Genomic DNA, 20,743 nt, shown 5'->3' with positions numbered 1-20,743 from the left:
CAAATATCAGCAGACTAGAAGAGACAGAGCAGAGAATTAGTGATGTGGAAGACAGTACATCAGAAATCAAACAGATAGTAGAAGGGGTCAATAAGAAGATAGAAAAAATCCAATTAGGATTTAGGGACCTGAATGACAATGCAAAACGCTCAAACATACGTATTATAGGCATTCCAGAAGGTGAAGAGAAGGGAAAGGGGTCAGAAAGAGTGTTGCAGGAAATAATGGCTGAAAACTTCCCAAATCTACTGAAAGAGACAGATGTACATATCCAAGAAGCACAGCGCACTCCACAAGTCATAAACCCCAACAGGCCCACCCCAAGACATATACTTGTCAAATTATCCAATGCTCAAGACAAAGAGAAAATCCTAAAAGCAGCAAGAGAAAAGAAAACCATCACATACAAGGGAAGCTCAATTAGATTAAGTGCTGATTTCTCTTCTGAAACCATGGAGGAAAGAAAACAGTGGTATGATATAGTCAAGGTACTAAAGGAAAGAAATTTCCAACCCAGAATACTTTATCCAGCTAAACTGGCATTCAAATATGATGGAGAGTTCAAAATATTTGCAGACAAACAGAAACTGAAAGAGTATACCAACAAGAAACCTCCCCTTCAAGAAATTCTAAAGGGAGTGCTGCAGGAAGAAAGGAAAAAACAGGAAAGGCAAAGTTGGAGGAGAGTATAAGACCAACAACAACAACAAAAAAGACAAAAAAAAATATACAAACAAAATATGACAAACACAAATCCAATCAAAGTATGGCTAACACAAATAATTCCTTGATAGTAATAACACTGAATGTCAACGGATTAAACTCACCTATCAAAAGATTCAGACTGGGACATTGGATAAGGAAATATGACCCATCCATATGCTGTCTACAAGAGACACATCTTAGACCCAGAGACGCATGGAGATTGAAAGTGAAAGGCTGGAAAACAATCATACAAGCTAACAATAACCAAAAAAAGGCAGGAGTAGCTATATTAATATCAGACAAAATAGACTTTAAATGTGAAACAATTGTGAGAGACAAAGAAGGATACTACATTTTAGTCCAAGGGAAAATCTGTCAAGAAGATCGAACAATCATAAATATCTATGCCCCTAACAAGGGTGCCTCTAAATACGTCAGGCAAACGCTGGAAAAACTAAGTGAAAGAATAGATACATCTACAATTATAGTGGGGGATTTTAATACACCACTATCAACTCTGGACAGAACATCTCAAAAGAGAATCACCAAAGAAACAAAACATCTGAATAGTATATTAGAGGAGCTCGATCTAATAGACATATATAGATCGCTACACCCAAACACAGCAGGATATACATTTTTCTCAAGCGCACATGGATCATTCTCCAAGATAGATCATATGCTAGGCCACAAAGAAAGGCTGAACGAATTCAGAAAGATTGAAATCATACAAAACATTATCTCTGACCACAGTGGAGTCAAGCTGGAGATTTGCAAGGGAAAGAAGCCCAGATTTCACACCACGATTTGGAAATTAAACAACACACTCTTAGAAAAACAGTGGGTCAAAGAGGAAATCTCAAAAGAAATCAATGACTACCTTGAAACAAATGATAATGATAACACAACATACCAAAATTTATGGGATGCAGCAAAAGCAGTACTGAGAGGGAAGTTTATAGCCATAAATTCATATATCAAAAAAGAAGAAAGAGCAAAAATTGAAGATCTAACTGCACATTTGAAGGAATTAGAAAAACAACAACAAAGTAACCCAACAGGAAGAAGAAGGAAGGAAATAACAAAGATAAGAGCAGAACTAAATGAAATAGAAAATAAGAAAGCACTTGAACAGATAAACAAGACCAAGAGCTGGTTTTTTGAGAAGATTAACAAAATTGACAAACCTTTAGCAACACTAACAAAGAAAAAAAGAGAGAAGATGCAAATACACAAAATAAGAAATGAGAAAGGCGATATCACCACTGACCCCACAGAAATAAAGACTATCATAAGAGGATATTTTGAAAAACTATATTCCAACAAAAATGACAATCTAGAGGAAATGGACAAATTCCTAGAAACACATAAACAGCCCATATTGACAAAAGAAGAAATTGATGATCTTAACAAACCAATCACAAGCAGAGAGATAGAATCAGTTATTAAAAATCTCCCAACTAAGAAGAGCCCAGGGCCAGATGGCTTCACAGGTGAATTCTATAAAACATTCCGGAAAGAACTGACACCAATCCTGCTGAAACTATTCCAAACCATCGAAACAGAAAGAACATTACCCAACTCCTTCTATGATGCCAACATTACCCTAGTACCAAAGCCAAACAAAGACATCACAAGAAAGGAAAATTACAGACCAATTTCTCTAATGAACCTAGACGCAAAAATACTTAACAAAATACTTGCTAATCGTATTCAACAACACATTAAACGAATTATACACCACGACCAAGTGGGATTCATCCCAGGTATGCAAGGATGGTTCAACATAAGAAAATCAATTAACGTAATACACCATATAAACAGATTGAAGGAAAAAAATCACATGATTATATCTATTGATGCAGAAAAAGCATTTGACAAAATACAGCACCCTTTCTTGATAAAAACACTCCAAATGATTGGAATACAAGGAAATTTTTTGAACATGATAAAGAGTATATATGAAAAACCTAAAGCCAATATTGTTTACAATGGAGAAATCCTAGACTCCTTCCCTCTAAACTCAGGAACAAGACAAGGATGCCCACTGTCGCCACTCCTATTTAACATTGTCCTAGAAGTACTTGCTCGAGCACTGAGGCAAGAACCAGAAATAAAAGGCATTCAAATTGGAAAGGAAGAAGTCAAAATTTCATTATTTGCAGATGACATGATCCTATACATAGAAAACCCTGAGAGATCTACAACGAAGATTCTAGAACTCATAAATGAGTTTAGTAAAGTCGCAGGTTATAAGATCAATGCGCAAAAATCAGTAGCATTTCTGTACACCAATAATGAGCAAGATCAGGAGGAAATCAAGAAACAAATACCATTCACAATAGTAAATAAAAAAATCAAATACTTAGGAATAAATTTAACTAAAGAGGTAAAGAACTTATACACTGAGAACTATACAAGATTGTTCAAGGAAATCAAAGAAGACCTAAATAAATGGAAGACTATTCCTTGTTCATGGATAGGAAGACTGAACATTATTAAGATGTCTATCCTACCAAAATTGATCTAGACATTCAATGCAATCCCAATAAAAATCAATGCAGCCTTCTTTAAGGAACTAGAAAAACTAACTATGAAATTTATTTGGAAAGGAAAGAGACCCCGAATAGCCAAAGACATACTGAAAAAGAAAAACGAAATTGGAGGAATCACACTACCTGACTTCAAAACATACTATAAAGCAACGGTGGTGAAAACAGCATGGTATTGGCATAAGGAGAGACATATAGACCAATGGAATCGAATTGAAAGCTCTGATATAGAACCTCACATATACAACCACATAATATTCGATAAAGCCACCAAACCCTCTCAACTGGGAGAGAGTGGCCTATTCAACAAATGGTGTCTGGAGAACTGGATAGCCATATGTAGAAGAATGAAAGAGGATTACCATCTCACACCTTATACAAAGATCAACTCAAGATGGATCAAAGACCTAAATATAAGAGCCAAGACCATAAAAACCTTAGAAAGCAGTGTAGGGAAACATCTACAGGACCTTGTAATAGGTAATGGATTTATGAATATCTCACCAAAAGCACGAGCAGCAAAAGAACTAATAGATAAATGGGACTTCCTCAAAATTAAAGCCTTCTGCACCTCAAAGGAGTTTGTCAAGAAAGTAAAAAGGGAGCCCACACAGTGGGAGAAAATATTTGGCAATCATATATCTGATAAGAAACTTATAACTTGCATATATAAAGAACTCCTATATCTTGAAAATAAAAAGATAAACAACCCATTTAAAAAATGGGAAAAAGACTTAAACAGACACTTCTCCAAAGAAGAAATACAAATGGCAAGAAAGCACATGAAAAAATGTTCCAAATCTCTAGCTATCAGGGAAATGCAAATCAAAACCACAATGAGATACCATCTTACACCCATAAGATTGGCAGCTATGAAAAAAACAGAAGAATACAAGTGCTGGAGAGGATGTGAAGGAAGGGGAACACTCATCCACTGCTGATGGGAATGCAGAAGGATCCAACCATTCTGGAGAACAGTATGGCGGTTTCTCAAAAAACTAGCCATAGATTTGCCATATGACCCAGCAATACCACTGCTGGGAATATACCCAGCAGAACTGAAAACAAGAACACAAACCAATATATGTACACCAATGTTCATAGCAGCATTGTTCACTATTGCCAAAAGTTGGAATCAACCCAAATGCCCATCAACAGACGAGTGGATCAATAAAATGTGGTATATACACACAATGGAATACTACTCGGCTGTAAGAACAAACACACTACAAACACATGTGATAACATGGATGAATCTTGAGAACCTTATGTTGAGTGAAGCAACCCAGACATTGAAGGACAAATACTACATGACCTCAATGATATGAAATAAACAAGCTGCCCTAGATAGCAAGAGACTGAACGATAGGCTTGCAGGAAATCGGAGGGTGGAGGAAGGATATGAGCCGATGTCTGCAGGGGTGGAATTTAAGACGAGATGGTGGTAAGTATGAACACAAAGAAGAGATAAAAGGGGGGCAAGGGGTTGCCTTTGCTTGGGGCTTTGCGGGTTTGAGGGTGGCTGGGGAGGGACGGGTGGGTAACGTTGCCCAAAAGTGGGGGGAGGGAGGGGTAGCATACGAACCAGGAGAGGGTCAGGTGTTGGTGGAGAGTAAAATGCCGAGAAAATCATATCAAAATATAATAAAGAGGGTTACCTGTTTAGAATGCTCGGAGGGGAGGGTCTGATGCAGGACGGGCTCCTGGGGAATGTCTAAATGCTCATTCTGCCAGAGTGGGTGACACCATGGGGTAGAAACCCAAGTAGTGAGAGTGGGGGTGGACCCACATCCTGGGGAGGACTAATGCCATCCAATAGAGGGAACTGTATCCCTCGAGAGAAAGGGTGGCTCCCAGGGCATTGGGGCAGTTGAGCAAGTTAGGCCCTGAACACTATTCCATCTATCTCTGGAAGTGGCTCCTCAGGAAACGGAGGTTGGCTATCACTGAGGGCACCAAGGTGGAAGGGAAAATGGACGTTAAATGTGTGGAGCCAAAGTAAATGGGGGGTAAGAGAGGAGTTTCTTGAGAGTACACAAGGATGGATATAAAACATGTAATATTACACCATAACATATAGGAGATGACAGACTGATAATGTAAACCATAATGTAAAACATAGGATAACTAAAAATGTAAAGAACTGTGTATCCTAAAGTATGCACCATAATGTAAGCACAGATGTCACCTTGTTAGAAAGCTAATGTCTCAGACTCTGTACATCACTTTAAGTAAATATGATATGAATAGGGCGTAAGAGTATCACTGTGGAAGGGAAAAGGTTTTCTGGTGGATGTGTGGGAGTGCTGTATATTATATATATACATTGCTGTGGTCTAGGACTCCTGTGAAGAAAAGCTGAATAATTAGGGGGGGGGGGGAAAAAAAAAAAAGAAAGAAAAAAATAGGATGTGGAATTTTTTCAAGTCAACATTCTTTATCTAAGTTCTTTGTCTAACTTTATCCAAGTTCTTTATCTATCCTTTAAACTCATCGCTATATGCCATTCCCTAGTAAGGGACCATGACATTATATTGGGCTTCAAATTTCGGGGAGTTCTGGATCACAGAGTGTTTCAACAATGGCAATGGAGGGATACTGGTATGGGATACCAATGACAGGTGATATATGATTGACAGGGAGCTGTACAGAACAAATGTCCAGGGTGCATGGTAATGTTTGGATATACTCATAGTGGCAACAATTAAAAACCACAGTAGGGGGGGTACTGGGTTCCTGGCCAGTGGTGCTCTGTCGTGGTCCCTAGGGGAGCAGCGACAGTCTCCCAGGTACAGTGGTGGGGACCGGGAGGGAGTGAGGGTTCAACAGTGAGCCCCTGATACTAATGACTATGCTTGTGAGCTGATAAACCCAAAATAAGAACAAGGCCTAGAGCAACTTTGTGCCTGGGAATTTCCTTCTGTCAGCCTTCATGTTACTCAAATGTGGCCAGTCTCGAAGCCAAACTCAGCATGTAAATGCAATGCCTTCCCCCCAGCGTGGGACATGACACCCGGGGATGAGCCTCCCTGGCAACGAGGGACCACTATCAACTACCAACTGATGATGCAACTGGAAAATGACCTTATACGGAAGGTTCAATGCGGATCAGCAGAATATCCATGTCTACATAAAATACCATGACTTTAAAATGCTGTTTGACCTAAAGTAAGGGGGAAATGGAAAGGAGAAATGAGTTTATATGGCTACGAGTTTCTAAAAAAGAGTCTGGAGGCTGGCAGAAGGTTTGCCCTCATGCACAACTGAGCAGAGTCAGAGAGACAGATAAAGCAGATACAACCCCCAGATATTGGTTCCTTTGAGGGCTAAAGAAACCCATGGGAGTTTTGGTCATGGCCGATGGGGTTAACTACCAGGGCAGATGGCCCCTCTTTGGAAATGGTGTTTATGTGTGATGAATCTGGACTCAGATGGGATCTCCCTTCATAAGACTTTCATGCTAATGTGCTGGAGGTGCAGTTAATCTTGGGGTTTAAGATATATTTAGGGGATTTGAATCTCTGGACTGACAATGTGATAGCCAGATCCTGAGCCTCAACAGACTCCAGCACCTACAATCTGATTTATTGGACTTACCACACTCAGCTAAGATGGAGGTGAAGAAGGACAACCACCACACCATGGAGCCTAGAGTGATTACAACTGAAAATGGGAGGATTGCATCCAGCATCCAGGTGGAATCTGAGCCTCCTCTTGACATAAAGGTGCAATGGACACAACCAATCCAATGTCCACATAGAAGAGGTGGCATTGGATTGGGAAAAGTGGACATAATGGACAAAGGGTATGGGGAAAGGCAGGAAGAGATGAGAGGTGGAGGCGTCTTCGGGACATGGAGCTGCCCTGGATGGTGCTTCAGAGGTAATCACCGGACATTGTAAATCCTCACAGGGCCTACTTGATGGAATAGAGGAGAGTATGGGCCATGATGTGAACCAATGTATATGAGGTGCAGAGGTGCCCAAAGATGTACTTACCAAATCCAATGGATATGTCATGATGATGGGAATGAGTGCTGTTGGGGGGGGGGAGAGGGGGGGTGGGGGGTGGGGTTGAATGGGACCTCACATATATATTTTTAATGTAATATTATTACAAAGTCAATAAAAAAAAAAAAAAGAAAATAACTGAGTAAAAAAAAAAAAAAAAAAAGAGCATATTAAAATCACTGTAGGGGAAGTGGATTTGGCCCAATGGTTAGGGCAACCACCTACCACATTATTCAGCTGTAAGAAATAAATTCTTGATCCATGTGACATGATGATCATTGAGGACATTATGTTGAATGAAACAAAGACAGATGTGAAAGGACAAATATTATATAATCTCACTAATAGGAAGTAAATATCATGAGCAAACTCATGAAGTTAATGGCTAGAATATAGGTCACCAGAAGATAGACTGAGGTTTAAATGTGCAGGATTTATAATATGGCTAATTGTTAATGTTTGAAAATAGAGAGATGATGATAGCACATTATAGAGATTATAATTCACAGCCATAACACGTGGGTGGGTGTGACGGTGGTTGAAAGGGAAAGTTTATGTTCGTGTATACCACTACAAGGAAAGCTAGAAGATGAAGCATGACACTGTACAAGCAAAGTGAATCCTGTGTGTAGATAATGTGTGTGATCAATAGTATAAATATAAGAATATTCTTCCCTGAATCAGAACAAATGTATGTTAATATCAAAAGAGGTTAAAAATTAAGGTGGTAATTGGGTGGAAATACACCTAAAGCAAACTATGGACTGTAGAGAACAGAAATACATTAATATTTTCCCATCAAAGGCTAAAAAATAAATTAAGCTAAGTGAAAGAAATCAGACACAAAGTACTATATATCATTAGATTCCTCTTATATAAATGTGAATATAGGGAAGTGGACTTGGCCCAACGCATAGGGCATCCGTCTACCACATGCCCCTGACAACAACAGAAGCAGAGAAAAGAAGAACACGCAGCAAATGGGCACAGAGAACAGACAACTGGGGTGGGGGTGGGGGAAGGGGAGAGAAATAAAAAATAAATCTTTAAAAAAAGTGAATATAAATAAGTTTATAGAGATGGAATTAGATTAATAGTTACATATGGTGGGGAAGGCAGAGGAATTGAGTGGTGACTGCTAAGGGGTAGGGTTTTGTTGTGTTTTTTTTTTTTTTGAGTAATGAAAATGCTCTAAAATTAACTACAGAGATAAATGCACAATGCTGGGATTATACAAAAAGCCATTTATGTACACTTTAGTTGGACTGGATAGTATGTGAATTTATCTTAGTAAACTTGCTTAGAGAAAAAAAAAACAAAAATCTTCCCAATGCAGTAAAGTCTAAGACAGTAAGGCTTCACTAATGATTTAAGTCAAATTTCTGAAGAAGATATACACATAGCCAACAGCACATAAAAAGATACACAACATCACTGGTTATCTGAGAAATACAGATCAAAACCACAATGAGATACCAATTAACATCCACTGATTTTGTTAGCTAAAAAAAAGTAAATGTTGGTGAAGATACACAGAAATAAGAATCCTAATATTACTAGAGACATTGTAAAATGGTACAGACACTGTGGAAACCAGCTTGGCAGTTCCACAAAAAGTTGAAAACAGAATTACGGAACCCAGCATCCCACTTCTTGGTGTATACTCAAAAGAACTGAAAGCAGAGACTCAGATAGTTATTGGTACACCAATATTTACAGCAGCATTGTTCAAAGTAGACAAATGGTAGAAGCAACACAAGTGTCCATTAGCAGGTGAATCAATAAACAAAAAGTGGTATGCACACATTGGAATAATATTCAGTCATAAAAGTGGAGGATGCCACGATGCATACTACAACATGCACGAACCTTGAAGACATGTTTTGGAAAATAACCCAGACACAAAATGACAAATATTGCCTAATCTTTGTTTATATGAAATAATGAGAAGGACATTTTATAGAGGCAGGTAGATTTTATGTTATCAAAGGCTGGAGGGAGGAGAGAGAGGTGCTACTGTTTAATGGGTACAGAGTTTCTGTTTGAGGTAATGAACAATTTGGGGTGCTGGATACTGGTGGTTAGCACATCATGAACATAATTCAGCTCATTGAATTGACCCTTGAAAGTGCTGAAATGGGAAATTATGAGTAGTATATATGGAACCACAAGTACAAGTTTAAAAAAAAAGAGAAATATTAGTAGCTTACACTCATGAGAATGGATATTAAAAATAAATATTGGCAAAGATGGAGAAAATCAGAGAGCCCTGTATATTGCTGATGGGAATAAAAAATGATGCAGCATACACCGTGGAAAACAATTTGGAGGAAACAGAACTGTCACATGACCTGGCATAGGCCCGAAAGAATGGAAGAGCAGAACTCAAACAGATAGTTTTACACCACTGCTCACAGGAGCATTCTCATAATAGCCAAAAGACAGATGGAACCCAAGTATCCATTCACAGGTAAGTGGATAAAACATGTGATACACACATACAATGGGATATTATTCAGTTTTAAAAAGAATGTAGTCTTGGTACATGCTACAACATGAACTAGAAGACATCACACTGAGTGAAATATCAGACACAGTGACATATTGCATAAGCTCACTCATTTGAAACAAATGGAATAGGCAAGTTCAGAGACAGAAAGTAGATTACAGCTTACCTGGTGCAGTACAGAGGGGCAAGAAGAGTTAACACACAATGGATACAGGGTTTCTGTTTATGGTGATAGGAAAGTTCTGGTAATGGGTGGTGGTGACCTTAGCACAGGGTCAGTGTAATCAATCCCACTGAATGGTATGCATGGGATTGGTTGAGATAGTGAAGTATACATTGTATATGTTTCCACAATTTAAGAAAAGAGCAACTAAAGTCATGGACAATTCAGTGCAATATATGATCCTAGATGGGATCTAATAATGGAAGAAAAAAGACTCAGAGACATTATTGGACATTTAAAAAATTGGAATAAAGACTGTGCCTTATAGCAATAGTAAATGTTTTTAATTTAACAGTACATAAGGCAGTTACATTAATGAAGATTCTAGTTCTTAGGAATGTACACGGAATATTGTGTTCAAGGAGAAAGGTGTATCTACCTACCCTTAAATGCCTAGGAGGGAGGGAGGGAGAAGGAAGGAAGAAGAAAGGAACTGCAAATGTTGCAAATATTAAAAATGGTGGATCTGGGTATGAGAAGCAGGAATGTATGTAGGTATTCTTTATTTCTGCAATCGTCCTATAAGTTAGAAATTATTTTGATAATGTTTAAAATAGAGAAAAACAGAAATGAGAAGGGAATTAAAATGGTACACTACAAAGTTTCAATTAAAAACATTAACCAAAAATACATGTAAAATACAAGTGTCAATTTTAATTCTTTTGTTGTAAGTAATTTGATATATTATGGCAGTCTCTGCTCTATTTAGTTAATAATTTTTCAGTAATTACATCAAGAAAGCAGAGTTTGACATATATAAACAATGATACAACCATTTATTGCCTGTAAGAGACCCACTTGATTTTTTTTAGGAGGTACTGGGGATTGAACCTGGGACCTCATACATGGGAATCAGGTGCTCAAACACTAAGCTACACCCACTTCCCAAGACCCATTTTTTTTTTAATATACTTTTATTTTTAAAAGATATGTAGATCACACAAAATGTTACATTTAAAAATGCAGGAGGTTCCTACATGCCCCACTCCCCACATGCCCCACTCCTCCCACATCAACAATTTCCTTCATTAGTGTGGCACATTCATTTCATTTGATGAATACATTTTGTAGCACTGCTATGCAACATGGATTACAGTTTACATTGTAGTTTACACTCTCTCCCAGTCCATTCAGTGGGTTATGTCAGGATAATGTCCTGCTTTGTCCCAGTAATATCATTCAAAACAACTCCAAATCCCGAAAATGCCCCCATATCACAATTCCTTTAACCTCACTCTTCATTCAGCAACTCCAGTGGCCATTGTCTCCACATCAATGATACAATTTAGTCCATTGCTAGAGTCTCAATAATTTTATAGTAAAATACAGTAAGTCTACTCTAATCCATATTTTACTCCCCCATCCTGAGGACCTTGGGAAGGTGATGCCCACTCCACCTCTCAATTGAGAGGGGGCTTCAATCCCACACAGCTGCTGGTTAGGACTCTCATGCCCACAGCTGTAGATTCTCTTATTTCCTTGGTATGGTGGTTGTCCATCCTCACTTCCCTGTCAGCTGACCTGGGTAAATCCAATGAATTGGAGAGGAGGTGTTGCAACACCTCTGAGGCTCAGGACCCAGCTTGCACATGGGCAGCCCAAAGATTCAAGTCTCCTGGGCAAACACCAACCCCAGCAACAACCAGAGGTTCAATATAAGGGACAGAAGAAGCATGTGTAGAGAAGTCACATCTGAATCCAACTTCATCACACTCAGGAGCACAAATTCCAAAGATGGGCCCACAGGCAAGGAACTGAACTCCGGAGCCATCTGCCATGACCATAGGACCTGGGTGTTCTGTAGTTTTCATAAGCACCACTACCTGGGCTTGTATCTACTTTGGCTGTCTCTGAGACCCTGCTGAGATGTGTGTAAGCACGACCCCTCTGATGACCTCCCAACTCACTTTGAAGTCTTTTAAGATAATGAACTCATATGTCTTTATCATTTCTCCCTTTTATTCAAGGTCTTTTTCTAGTAATATCACAAGCTGTGCTTGGTAGTAATCCCTCAGTGCCAGGGAGGCTCATCTCCATGAGTCATGTCCCACGCTGGGACATGAGTTTGGCTGAGTTTGGCTTAGTGAGTGGCCACATTTGAGCAACATGGAGACTCTCAGGAGATAACTCTTAGGCACCCTGCAAAACCAGGTCAAGTTGAAATAACAAGCACAATAGGCTCATTAAGCAGTCATCAGTATTGAGGGCTCATCATTGGGCCATCCTTCTTCATTGGTCATTGTCCTTGCACTTGGTTGCTTTTCCATTGGGAAATGTGACAGAGCTCCCCAGGAAGGGAACCCAATACTCCTTCAGTTGTGTGAATCTCTACCCATTATGTCAATACCCAACGAACATCCAAACATATCTATATACCCTATATGCATGCCCAGGTGCACTCCCTTCCATGCATCCCCCATCAATGACACCCCACAACAATGCTCCTCCCCTGTCATAGTTGAATCCTGCTGTGATCCAAAACTTTTTAAAAAGTTAAGCCTAATATAGTGCCAAATTCTATAGTAGAAAAATGAGGTAGTAATGACAGGTTTAAATATTAGAAATAAAATACATAATTTATAAAAACTAAAGTAAAAAACCACTGAAGTACACCTGACCCCCAGAGCCACTTTAGAACCTAAGGCCCAGAGAGGCTGAAAGTGAGAAAGTTGACAACAGTACTGAAATACAGCATGCAGATAATAACAAAAAGAAAGTTAGGCTCACTTCAGTAATATCAGACAAAATTAAAACAAACAAGTCTACAAAAGACAAAGCATTTATATATTCATAAAAGGGTCAATATCAAGAACATATAATAACTAAAAACATATACATGGAACAACAGAGCACTTAAATATAGAGAGAAAAAAATGACATATTTTAAGTGAGAAATAGATCAATCATAATAGTTGGAGAATTTAATTTCCCACTTTCACAAATGGATAGAAAAACTAGACAATCATTAAGGACAGAGAAGACTTGAACACCTCTATAAGCCAACTAGATCCCACAGAATATATTCTTCTCCAGTTCACATGGATCATTTCTAGAATAGACCATATGTTACCCCACAACATATATAAAAACACTGAAACATTAAGTATCTTCTTTTACCAAAGTAGAATGAAACTAGAAATCAAAAATAGAAGGTAAATTAGAAAGTTTCACAAATATGTGGAAACTGAACAGCACACATGAATCTATGGTTCACAGATGAAATCATGAGAGGAATTAGACAACACCTTGAGAGAAACAGAAATGAATATGCAACATATCAAATCTTAAAAGATGCACTGAAAACATTAACAGAGAAATTTATAGCAGTAAAGCAACTTTGTTTAGAAAGAATAACCATCTCAAATCAATAATGTAATTTTTTATCTTAAGGAAATATGTGAAGAAGAGCAAACTAAATCCAAAGCTGGAAATAAAGATTAGAGCAGAGATGAATGAAACAATAGAAAAACAAGAGAATCAACACAACTAAAAGTTAGTTCTGTGAAAAGATCAACAAATAAGAAAGTCCTTTAGGTAGATGGGTTGAGAATAAAGAAAAGAACAATCTATTCACTAAAGTGAGTAATCAAAGTGGTGACATTTCTAAAATGGGTTTTAAAAGTACACTACAAGCAATTGTGCCTGAACAGATATCTTTGACAACATGGTCCAATTCCTAGAAACACATCTTACCTTCTTTCTAATATTTGCTCTTAAAAATTTACTGCTCTGAAAAAAATACTTTTATTTTTAAAAATATACTTTAGGTAATCATGTATTGTAGTTTTAAAATAACCCCTATTTTTATGTTACCCTTTTTCTTTCCATCTGGCCATTTCTGCAGCATTCTTAAGGGAGGATGTTGGGTATATGGACCATGACCTAAACCTTCTTTGAAGACATAATGAAAAAAAAAAAAAAGACACTGAGGAAGAAATGAAAGAAATTATCACTGTACATACAGGACAATAGCTATTACAGTGATGAAAGGGAAAATGTTACAAATAAATTATTTTTAATATTTTTCATTTTAATACCCCTTTTTTTTACTTTTACTTTTAGTTTTCCTAAATGATTATACATTTTATTTATGTTTAAACCTATCATTACTACCTCATTTTCCTATTAATCTCTTTGGCAATATACTTGGTTTCATTTTTTAAGAAGTTTTGGATCACAGAAGGGTTACAACTATGGCAAGGAAGGAGCACTGGTGTGGGTTGTCAGTGATGGGAGATAAATGACAGGAAGTTCACTTGGGCATACATATAAGGTATATAAATATGTTCAAATATTCATTGGGCATTGCCACAGTGGGTAGAGATGCACATAAATGAAAGAATACTGAACTCCCATCCTGGGGAGTTCCACAACATTCTCTAATGGAACAGCAACAATCCCCCAAATACAGGGCTAATGACCACTGAAAAAGGATGGTCCCTTTCAAACTGAAAGTAAAGAGAAAATTAAGGAATTTGAAAAAGACTCATCATGATTTTAAATATTATTACACCCCACCCACAAGCATGCTGTGCTCTTACTGGCTAGGGATTGTGCCATGGACTTGAATGGATGATGTCAAAATTTAAGATTAGATCATCTCTACTAACCTCTTCTCATAGACTTTATCTGAAGGCTACAAAAATTAGTGGCTTAGATACATTTATAGAAAACTCACTGAAACTTTTTCAATATAAAAAACAAAGATGAAATCTTACCTTCCAATTTACTTTCTCCTTAATTCCTTTCAAAGTAAGGTCTTAAAGGTGTGACTGACATTTTTCTCACAATGAATCCTCTCAGGACACCAGATAGCCTGTGGCAAGTATAAAGAGAAAGGAAGACCATTAACTTGAAGAACTTTACTATCATTAAAAACCTCCCTAATTGCATGTTCTCTTCTTGTTCTAACTCAAAATACAAATCACCACAAACACGCAGTTTCCAATATTTTAAAAGTGTAGTGTTTCTTATGAAATGTATTTTTCATAAGGTTGTATATGTATTGCATATATATCTCAAGTTCAAGTTAATGGCTTTGATTTATGTTCTAAACAAAAGTGATTAAGTAGCACAAGAATTAGTAACATCCTTAGCTGTAACCATATACTGGCATTGGTGTTAAGGGCCATTTTGTATTTTTCTCCTTAGGCTCTTGGTATTATACTAACCAACACCCAAATCATTGATCTGCTCTTAAAAAAAAAAAAAAAGAAGAAGAAAAAAAAGAAAATATCTTGACATTTTGTTAATATTTTATTGTTGGTCAAATCATATGGAAATGTACCACAACTGAACAATCCATATATCAGATTCCTGGCTTCAGTATTACCACAGGGTAGAATTACACAGCAAATAATTATCAAACCATTCCTTGCATAGGTCTGTATGTCACCTATATTACTGAATGACTGAATGAAATATAGTCATTCATTGTGATTTAAATTACCAAGTATTTTTTTCAACACTAATTGAAAACTGTTGTGTGAAACCTGTCTATTCAAGAAGTAACAGAATTATCTGTGTGCATTTCAAGTAAATTTGAGATGAAAAGTGAAGTACATTTTCCAAGCAACAACAGTAATTTCATTTAGGAAATGGAGTACATTGAGATTTTCAAATTTCTATTAGTTGTCTGTATCTTGTTCTGCCACATGAATACACTGTTTGGCAATTTAAAAAGCACAGATATTGTTACAGATACATGCCTACAAAAGATAGGCATGTACAAAATGAGATTATAGACATACTGATTTCACCTTTCCATGGAAATATACAAAATTAAAGTCAGATTTTCTATTTTCTACAGGAGAAATTTACCTTCACTGAATACATATGACTTACAAAACAACAGTTTCAGACACAGCTCTTAAATAAATTGATAATTTAAGTCCTGAACATATTTCAATTTAGGTACTGTTCAGCAGGATGCAATAGTAGGTATTGAAAATCACAGTCGGGTTTTGAACTTCAAAACCTGATTTCCGTTGATGCACAAATTTTACTTAGGGCAGCTTATTACAACTTGAAGGCGAAGTATCTTGTAAAATCTACATAACAAACAACTAACCAATTTAAAGTGTATAATCCCGGGACATTTACTACATTCTCATGTTGTGCAGGTATCATCTCTACGTATTTTTTAAACAGTAACAGTCACACTGCAAAAAAGGACATGTCAGCAAGCTAAACTTGAATAGAAAATTCTCACTTTTTCATGAGAAATTGTACAACATGGCAGTTTTGTCCTTGAAAACAAGATAAATTAAAAGTAATATTAATGAACTTAGGGAGCTCATATGGCCCCAGGGGTTGAGCGCCCACTTCCCACATGTGAGGTCCCAGTTTGGTTCCGGTGCCTCCTTAAAACAAAACAAAGAAACAAAAAAAATCACCATTGGGGAAACAAAGTGGCTCAGTGGTGTACTGCCAGCTCCCACACACAAGGTCCCGGATGCACTCCCTGGCCCTGGTACCTTAAATAAAAAATTTACTCAAAAGTTTGCTTTAATTAAAGTCAGAAATATAAAATTATTATAAATGTTGGAATTTGGGTTACTAACACTTAAAAGTAATGCTGGGAGCTGCATTGCCCGTACTTAGGCCTGTCAACATTTTTTTCGACTTTGTCAGCAGTGCAGGAACAGTGCGCCCCTCTGTGACCATCTAGGGGGGCGCCACGCATGAGGAGCACTCCTTCCCCTCAGCCCAGGGCTCAGCCAAGCCCGCCGGCCCGACCTCTCCATGGAAAGCTGCAATACTTTCCTACCTCTTTCAGGACTGTATTCGTCTTTCCTCTCTGAAGGTCTATCAGGATTGTCTCCAACAAGAGTCCTGAACCTGCAAAAGCCCGACAGCACACCCAGCTTCGAGCTGGCGGCCTCAGTGAGCGGGGACTCTCGTCAAACACATCTCCTGAACGTCCCCTGAGAGGAGACGATGAGCTAACGGGGGCAGCGCAGGAACCCGAAGTCCTCCGCTCACGTTAGGGAAGAAAGCCCTGGAAGCACCACCACGCAGCCTGCATGGCCCCCATGGGAAGAGGGGCTCTCTCCTCATGCCCACCAAAGAGCAGCCCCGGCCTTGGCAGCTCCCCGCGCCCCGCGAGAACGAGGCCTCCCACCTCCTGCCGCCGCTGTTCCGCTCCCGCAGGAATGGGGAGGCGTTTCCGGGGCGTTTCCTCAGAAAAGGCGCCTTCGCGCCCCCTGCCAGTGGGCGGGCCACTGCGCCGGAAGCGCTGGCCCAGCCTAGAGGTGAAAAAGCGCCCCTCACCTGCCTGCGCTGTGCCTGTATCTCTAAGATGGTGTTGGGAGCGTGCAGTGCCAGTCTCCAGAGCCTGGTGAAGTGGACTCCTCAGCGCAGTGACCCTGAAGCTTCAGAGGGAAGGGCCTGCAGAAGGAGCAGGATCCGGGAGCCTCCAGCCCAAGCCCAGACTCCCGGGGCCACAGTAGTCCTGGGACCCAGGCTTTTATCCCCACCCCGTGGAGGATCCCAGGAGAAAGCTCCTGGTGCAGCACAAAGCCTGCATGTGACTTCCCACATCACTCCACTTAGCCAGAGTCCTCCTGCCTCCATGGTACTGATATAGCCGGTGCATAAATTCAAAATTGTTTCCCAGTGTACCTAGTCCCCAAAAAGGCCAAATAAGTAATATAGGCCCTACAGTCTTTGAACGCTCAGAAAGGATGTAAGACTGAATGTGTATTCAGGGTTGCCTCCAGACAGAATGTGGAAGATATGCTAATCAAGCTGGCTTGGATGTGGAGAATATGTAACTCGCCTGGAGGAAATAACCTATCTGATACTAAGATCAAACACTGAAGAACCTAACCAGAGGTCTGTTTGCATACCATCACTGTTAGTCTCCCTAATCCTATGTCCTTTGTATAAAAGGGTCTGGAAAATTCTATTTGGGGCTCGGTTTTTATTAGGACAAGAGTCCGCTGAGCCCGGCTTGTTGAAATAAACCAACTTCCTTCTCAGTACTCTCGTGTCCTGGCCTTCAATACCTCACACACCCAATTTCTCTACAACATTTTTGGTGACTCCACTGGAATGCCCTGGGAAGGTCAGAGGTGGCAACAGTTGTTTGCCCCTCCCAGACATCTCCGGGGAGGCTGGGAGGGCCCGGGAAAAACCCAGCCCTGGGTGCCCCTGGACACCCCATTTGAGTCCAGAAAGAGGTTGTGGTCTTTGCTGGAGCCCTCCCAGGGGAGCCAGGGACACCGGAAGGTTTGAGAGACCCTGAGAACGAAGCAAGGAGCTCAGCAGGTCAGATTGGTAAGACCCCCGGGGGCATAGTGCAGGGAAAGCCTAATTCTAAAATTAGGAGAGAGCCTGATCAACTCTCAAAGAGGAGGCCCTAGTACTCCTGAGAATACAAGAGGAAGCCATCTCCTCTCCAGGTCCGAGGAAAGGAAAGGGGGGTGGTTGTGTGCGTGTGCTTGTGGCGACTGAGTGAGACGAAGAAAATCACTTCTGCGGCACAAGTGCGGAGTCCCAATCCGCGGTTCCGTGGCGACCTCATATGATCAAGGGCGGTCCTTTGCAGGGACCCTCTTCCATATCGGGGGCTTATACTGATCCGCTAAGGTTAAGAGGTGCCGAAAGCTCCCGCGAGGGACGCGGCCAGAGACAGACGAAGCGAAAGGCTTGAGTGACTGTTGTACACCGTCGGCACAGGGTGGAAATGGAAAACACACACAGTAAAACCCCGTCAGGTTGTATGCTTGAAAACTTGCCCCGTGCATTCCAGGGAGATATGTATGGCATAAGGTTTCAGGCAGGAAAGCTTAGGATGCTTTGTGAGTTAGAATGGCCAACTTTTGGCGTGGGCTGGCCCCAGGAGGGCACTTTGGATCCCCAGATCATCCATAAAGTCCACGATGCAGTGACTGGAAATCCAGGGCATCCAGACCAATTCCCCTATATCGATGCTTGGGAAAATGCTGTGAACCAAAACCCACCTTGGTTAGGGAAGTATGTGACTAAGGAAGCTAGAATTTGCTTAATGCAGAAACCGAGGAGTGCCATCCCAGGGACCAGACCAAACAATCACCATGCAAAGGGCACAGAGAAAGTGCATCCCAAGTCCAGTGCTAATCCAGCCATTTTGGAAGGACCAGAGGAACATGAATTCCCACCACCTTATGCGGTGACTCCCACCCTGGCAATACTAAGGAATGAAAATGAGCTAGTCTCCCTAAGCAGTGCCCCGTTGTCATCATCCACACGGGGAAGTGCGATGTCCACACCATCCCAGCCGCTGCTTTTGTCACCATCAGAGAGGGCACCTATACTATCCCTGCAGTTGCCTTTATCACCATCTGCACCTGAGAGCCCTACGCCATCCCCACAGCAGCTTTTACCATCTCCGCAGTGGTCTTTGGCACCTTTGGCAAGGAAAAATACAGACCAGCTGCTTTTACAGCCGGTTGCCCCTGGCAATGCCGCTGCAGTGCTGCCAGTCAGTCAGGGAGGACACGCTGAGAGATTGCAGCTCAAACCACAGGGAGCCCCGGGGGGCAGAGGGAGCAATGGAAAAGGCTGCTTTCCAGTTACCGCTCTGTGAAATCCAGGCCCCAATCTTTTACGATGCAGATGGCCAGATTCAGGGAGGAAGCCAGACATTCATCTAGCTGCCCTTTATGACAACAGATCTCTTTAACTGGAAAAGCCATACCCCACCATTCTCGGAGAAGTCTCAGGCCATGACAGACATTTTCCAGTCCATCATACAGACCCACAGACCCACCTGGGCTGATTGTAAACAACTTATAATGACTTTATTGAACTTTGAGGAGAGAATGCGGGTCACGCAGGGAGCGCTAACCTGGCTTAGAGAGCACCCACCTGAGGGAACTTTGGACAGTGATCAATATGCCCGCATACAGTTCCCAGAAGAGGACCCCCTGTGGGATCCAAATAGCGCTGTTGGATTCAACCGACTAGAGACATTCCATAGGGCATTAGTTGAAGGATTCAAGGCGGGGAGCCGCAAGGCAGTGAATATGGCAAAGACCAGTCAAGTTCTACAGGCTGTAGATGAGAGTCCTGCTCAATTCTATGAGAGACTGTGTGAGGCATTCCATGTATACACGCCCTTTAACCCAGACGCTCCTGAGAGCAAACAATGGTAAATGCAGCATTTGTTGCCCAGTCACAGACTGACATCCAGAGAAAGCTGCAGAAATTAGATGGGTTTGCTGGAATGAATATCTCTCAGCTCATGGAAGTAGCTACTAAGGTCTATGTCAACCGTGATGTAGAAACAAAAAGGGAGGAAATTAGGAGGATGAGGAAAAAGGCAGATTTTCTGGCAGCAGCCATTGTGGAAAAGTCCCTTCCTGTGTCAAGGAAGGTAACCTGGCAAGCCCCAGCCCCAGGGAGAGGGAAAGGCCCATGTCTAGGGCGAAATCAGTGTGCATACTGCAAAGAGGATGGGCATTGGAAGCGAGAGTGTCCTAGCTGGCCACTTGACCCGACCTCTGCAGCCAAAGCATTAGCCAGAAAGGCCAGTGGGGCATCACAAACCAAACGCTGGGTCCGTAAAGATTCAGGAAAAACCCCTGCAGACCAGATCATTGGGCTGGCAGGAATGGAGGACTCTAATAAAGATTATTAGGACAGACCGGGCTCCTATTCTCTTGGCCCCAAGGAGCCTATGGTCAGAGTCCAAATTGGGGGCCACACCATACAGATGATGGTTGACACTGGGGCTCAACATTCTGTAATGACCAAGCCA

The sequence above is a fragment of the Dasypus novemcinctus genome, unplaced genomic scaffold, assembly GCF_030445035.2.
Source record: "Dasypus novemcinctus isolate mDasNov1 unplaced genomic scaffold, mDasNov1.1.hap2 scaffold_123, whole genome shotgun sequence".
In the NCBI taxonomy this organism is placed as follows: domain Eukaryota; kingdom Metazoa; phylum Chordata; class Mammalia; order Cingulata; family Dasypodidae; genus Dasypus; species Dasypus novemcinctus.
Note: the sequence above shows the minus strand (reverse complement) of the source record.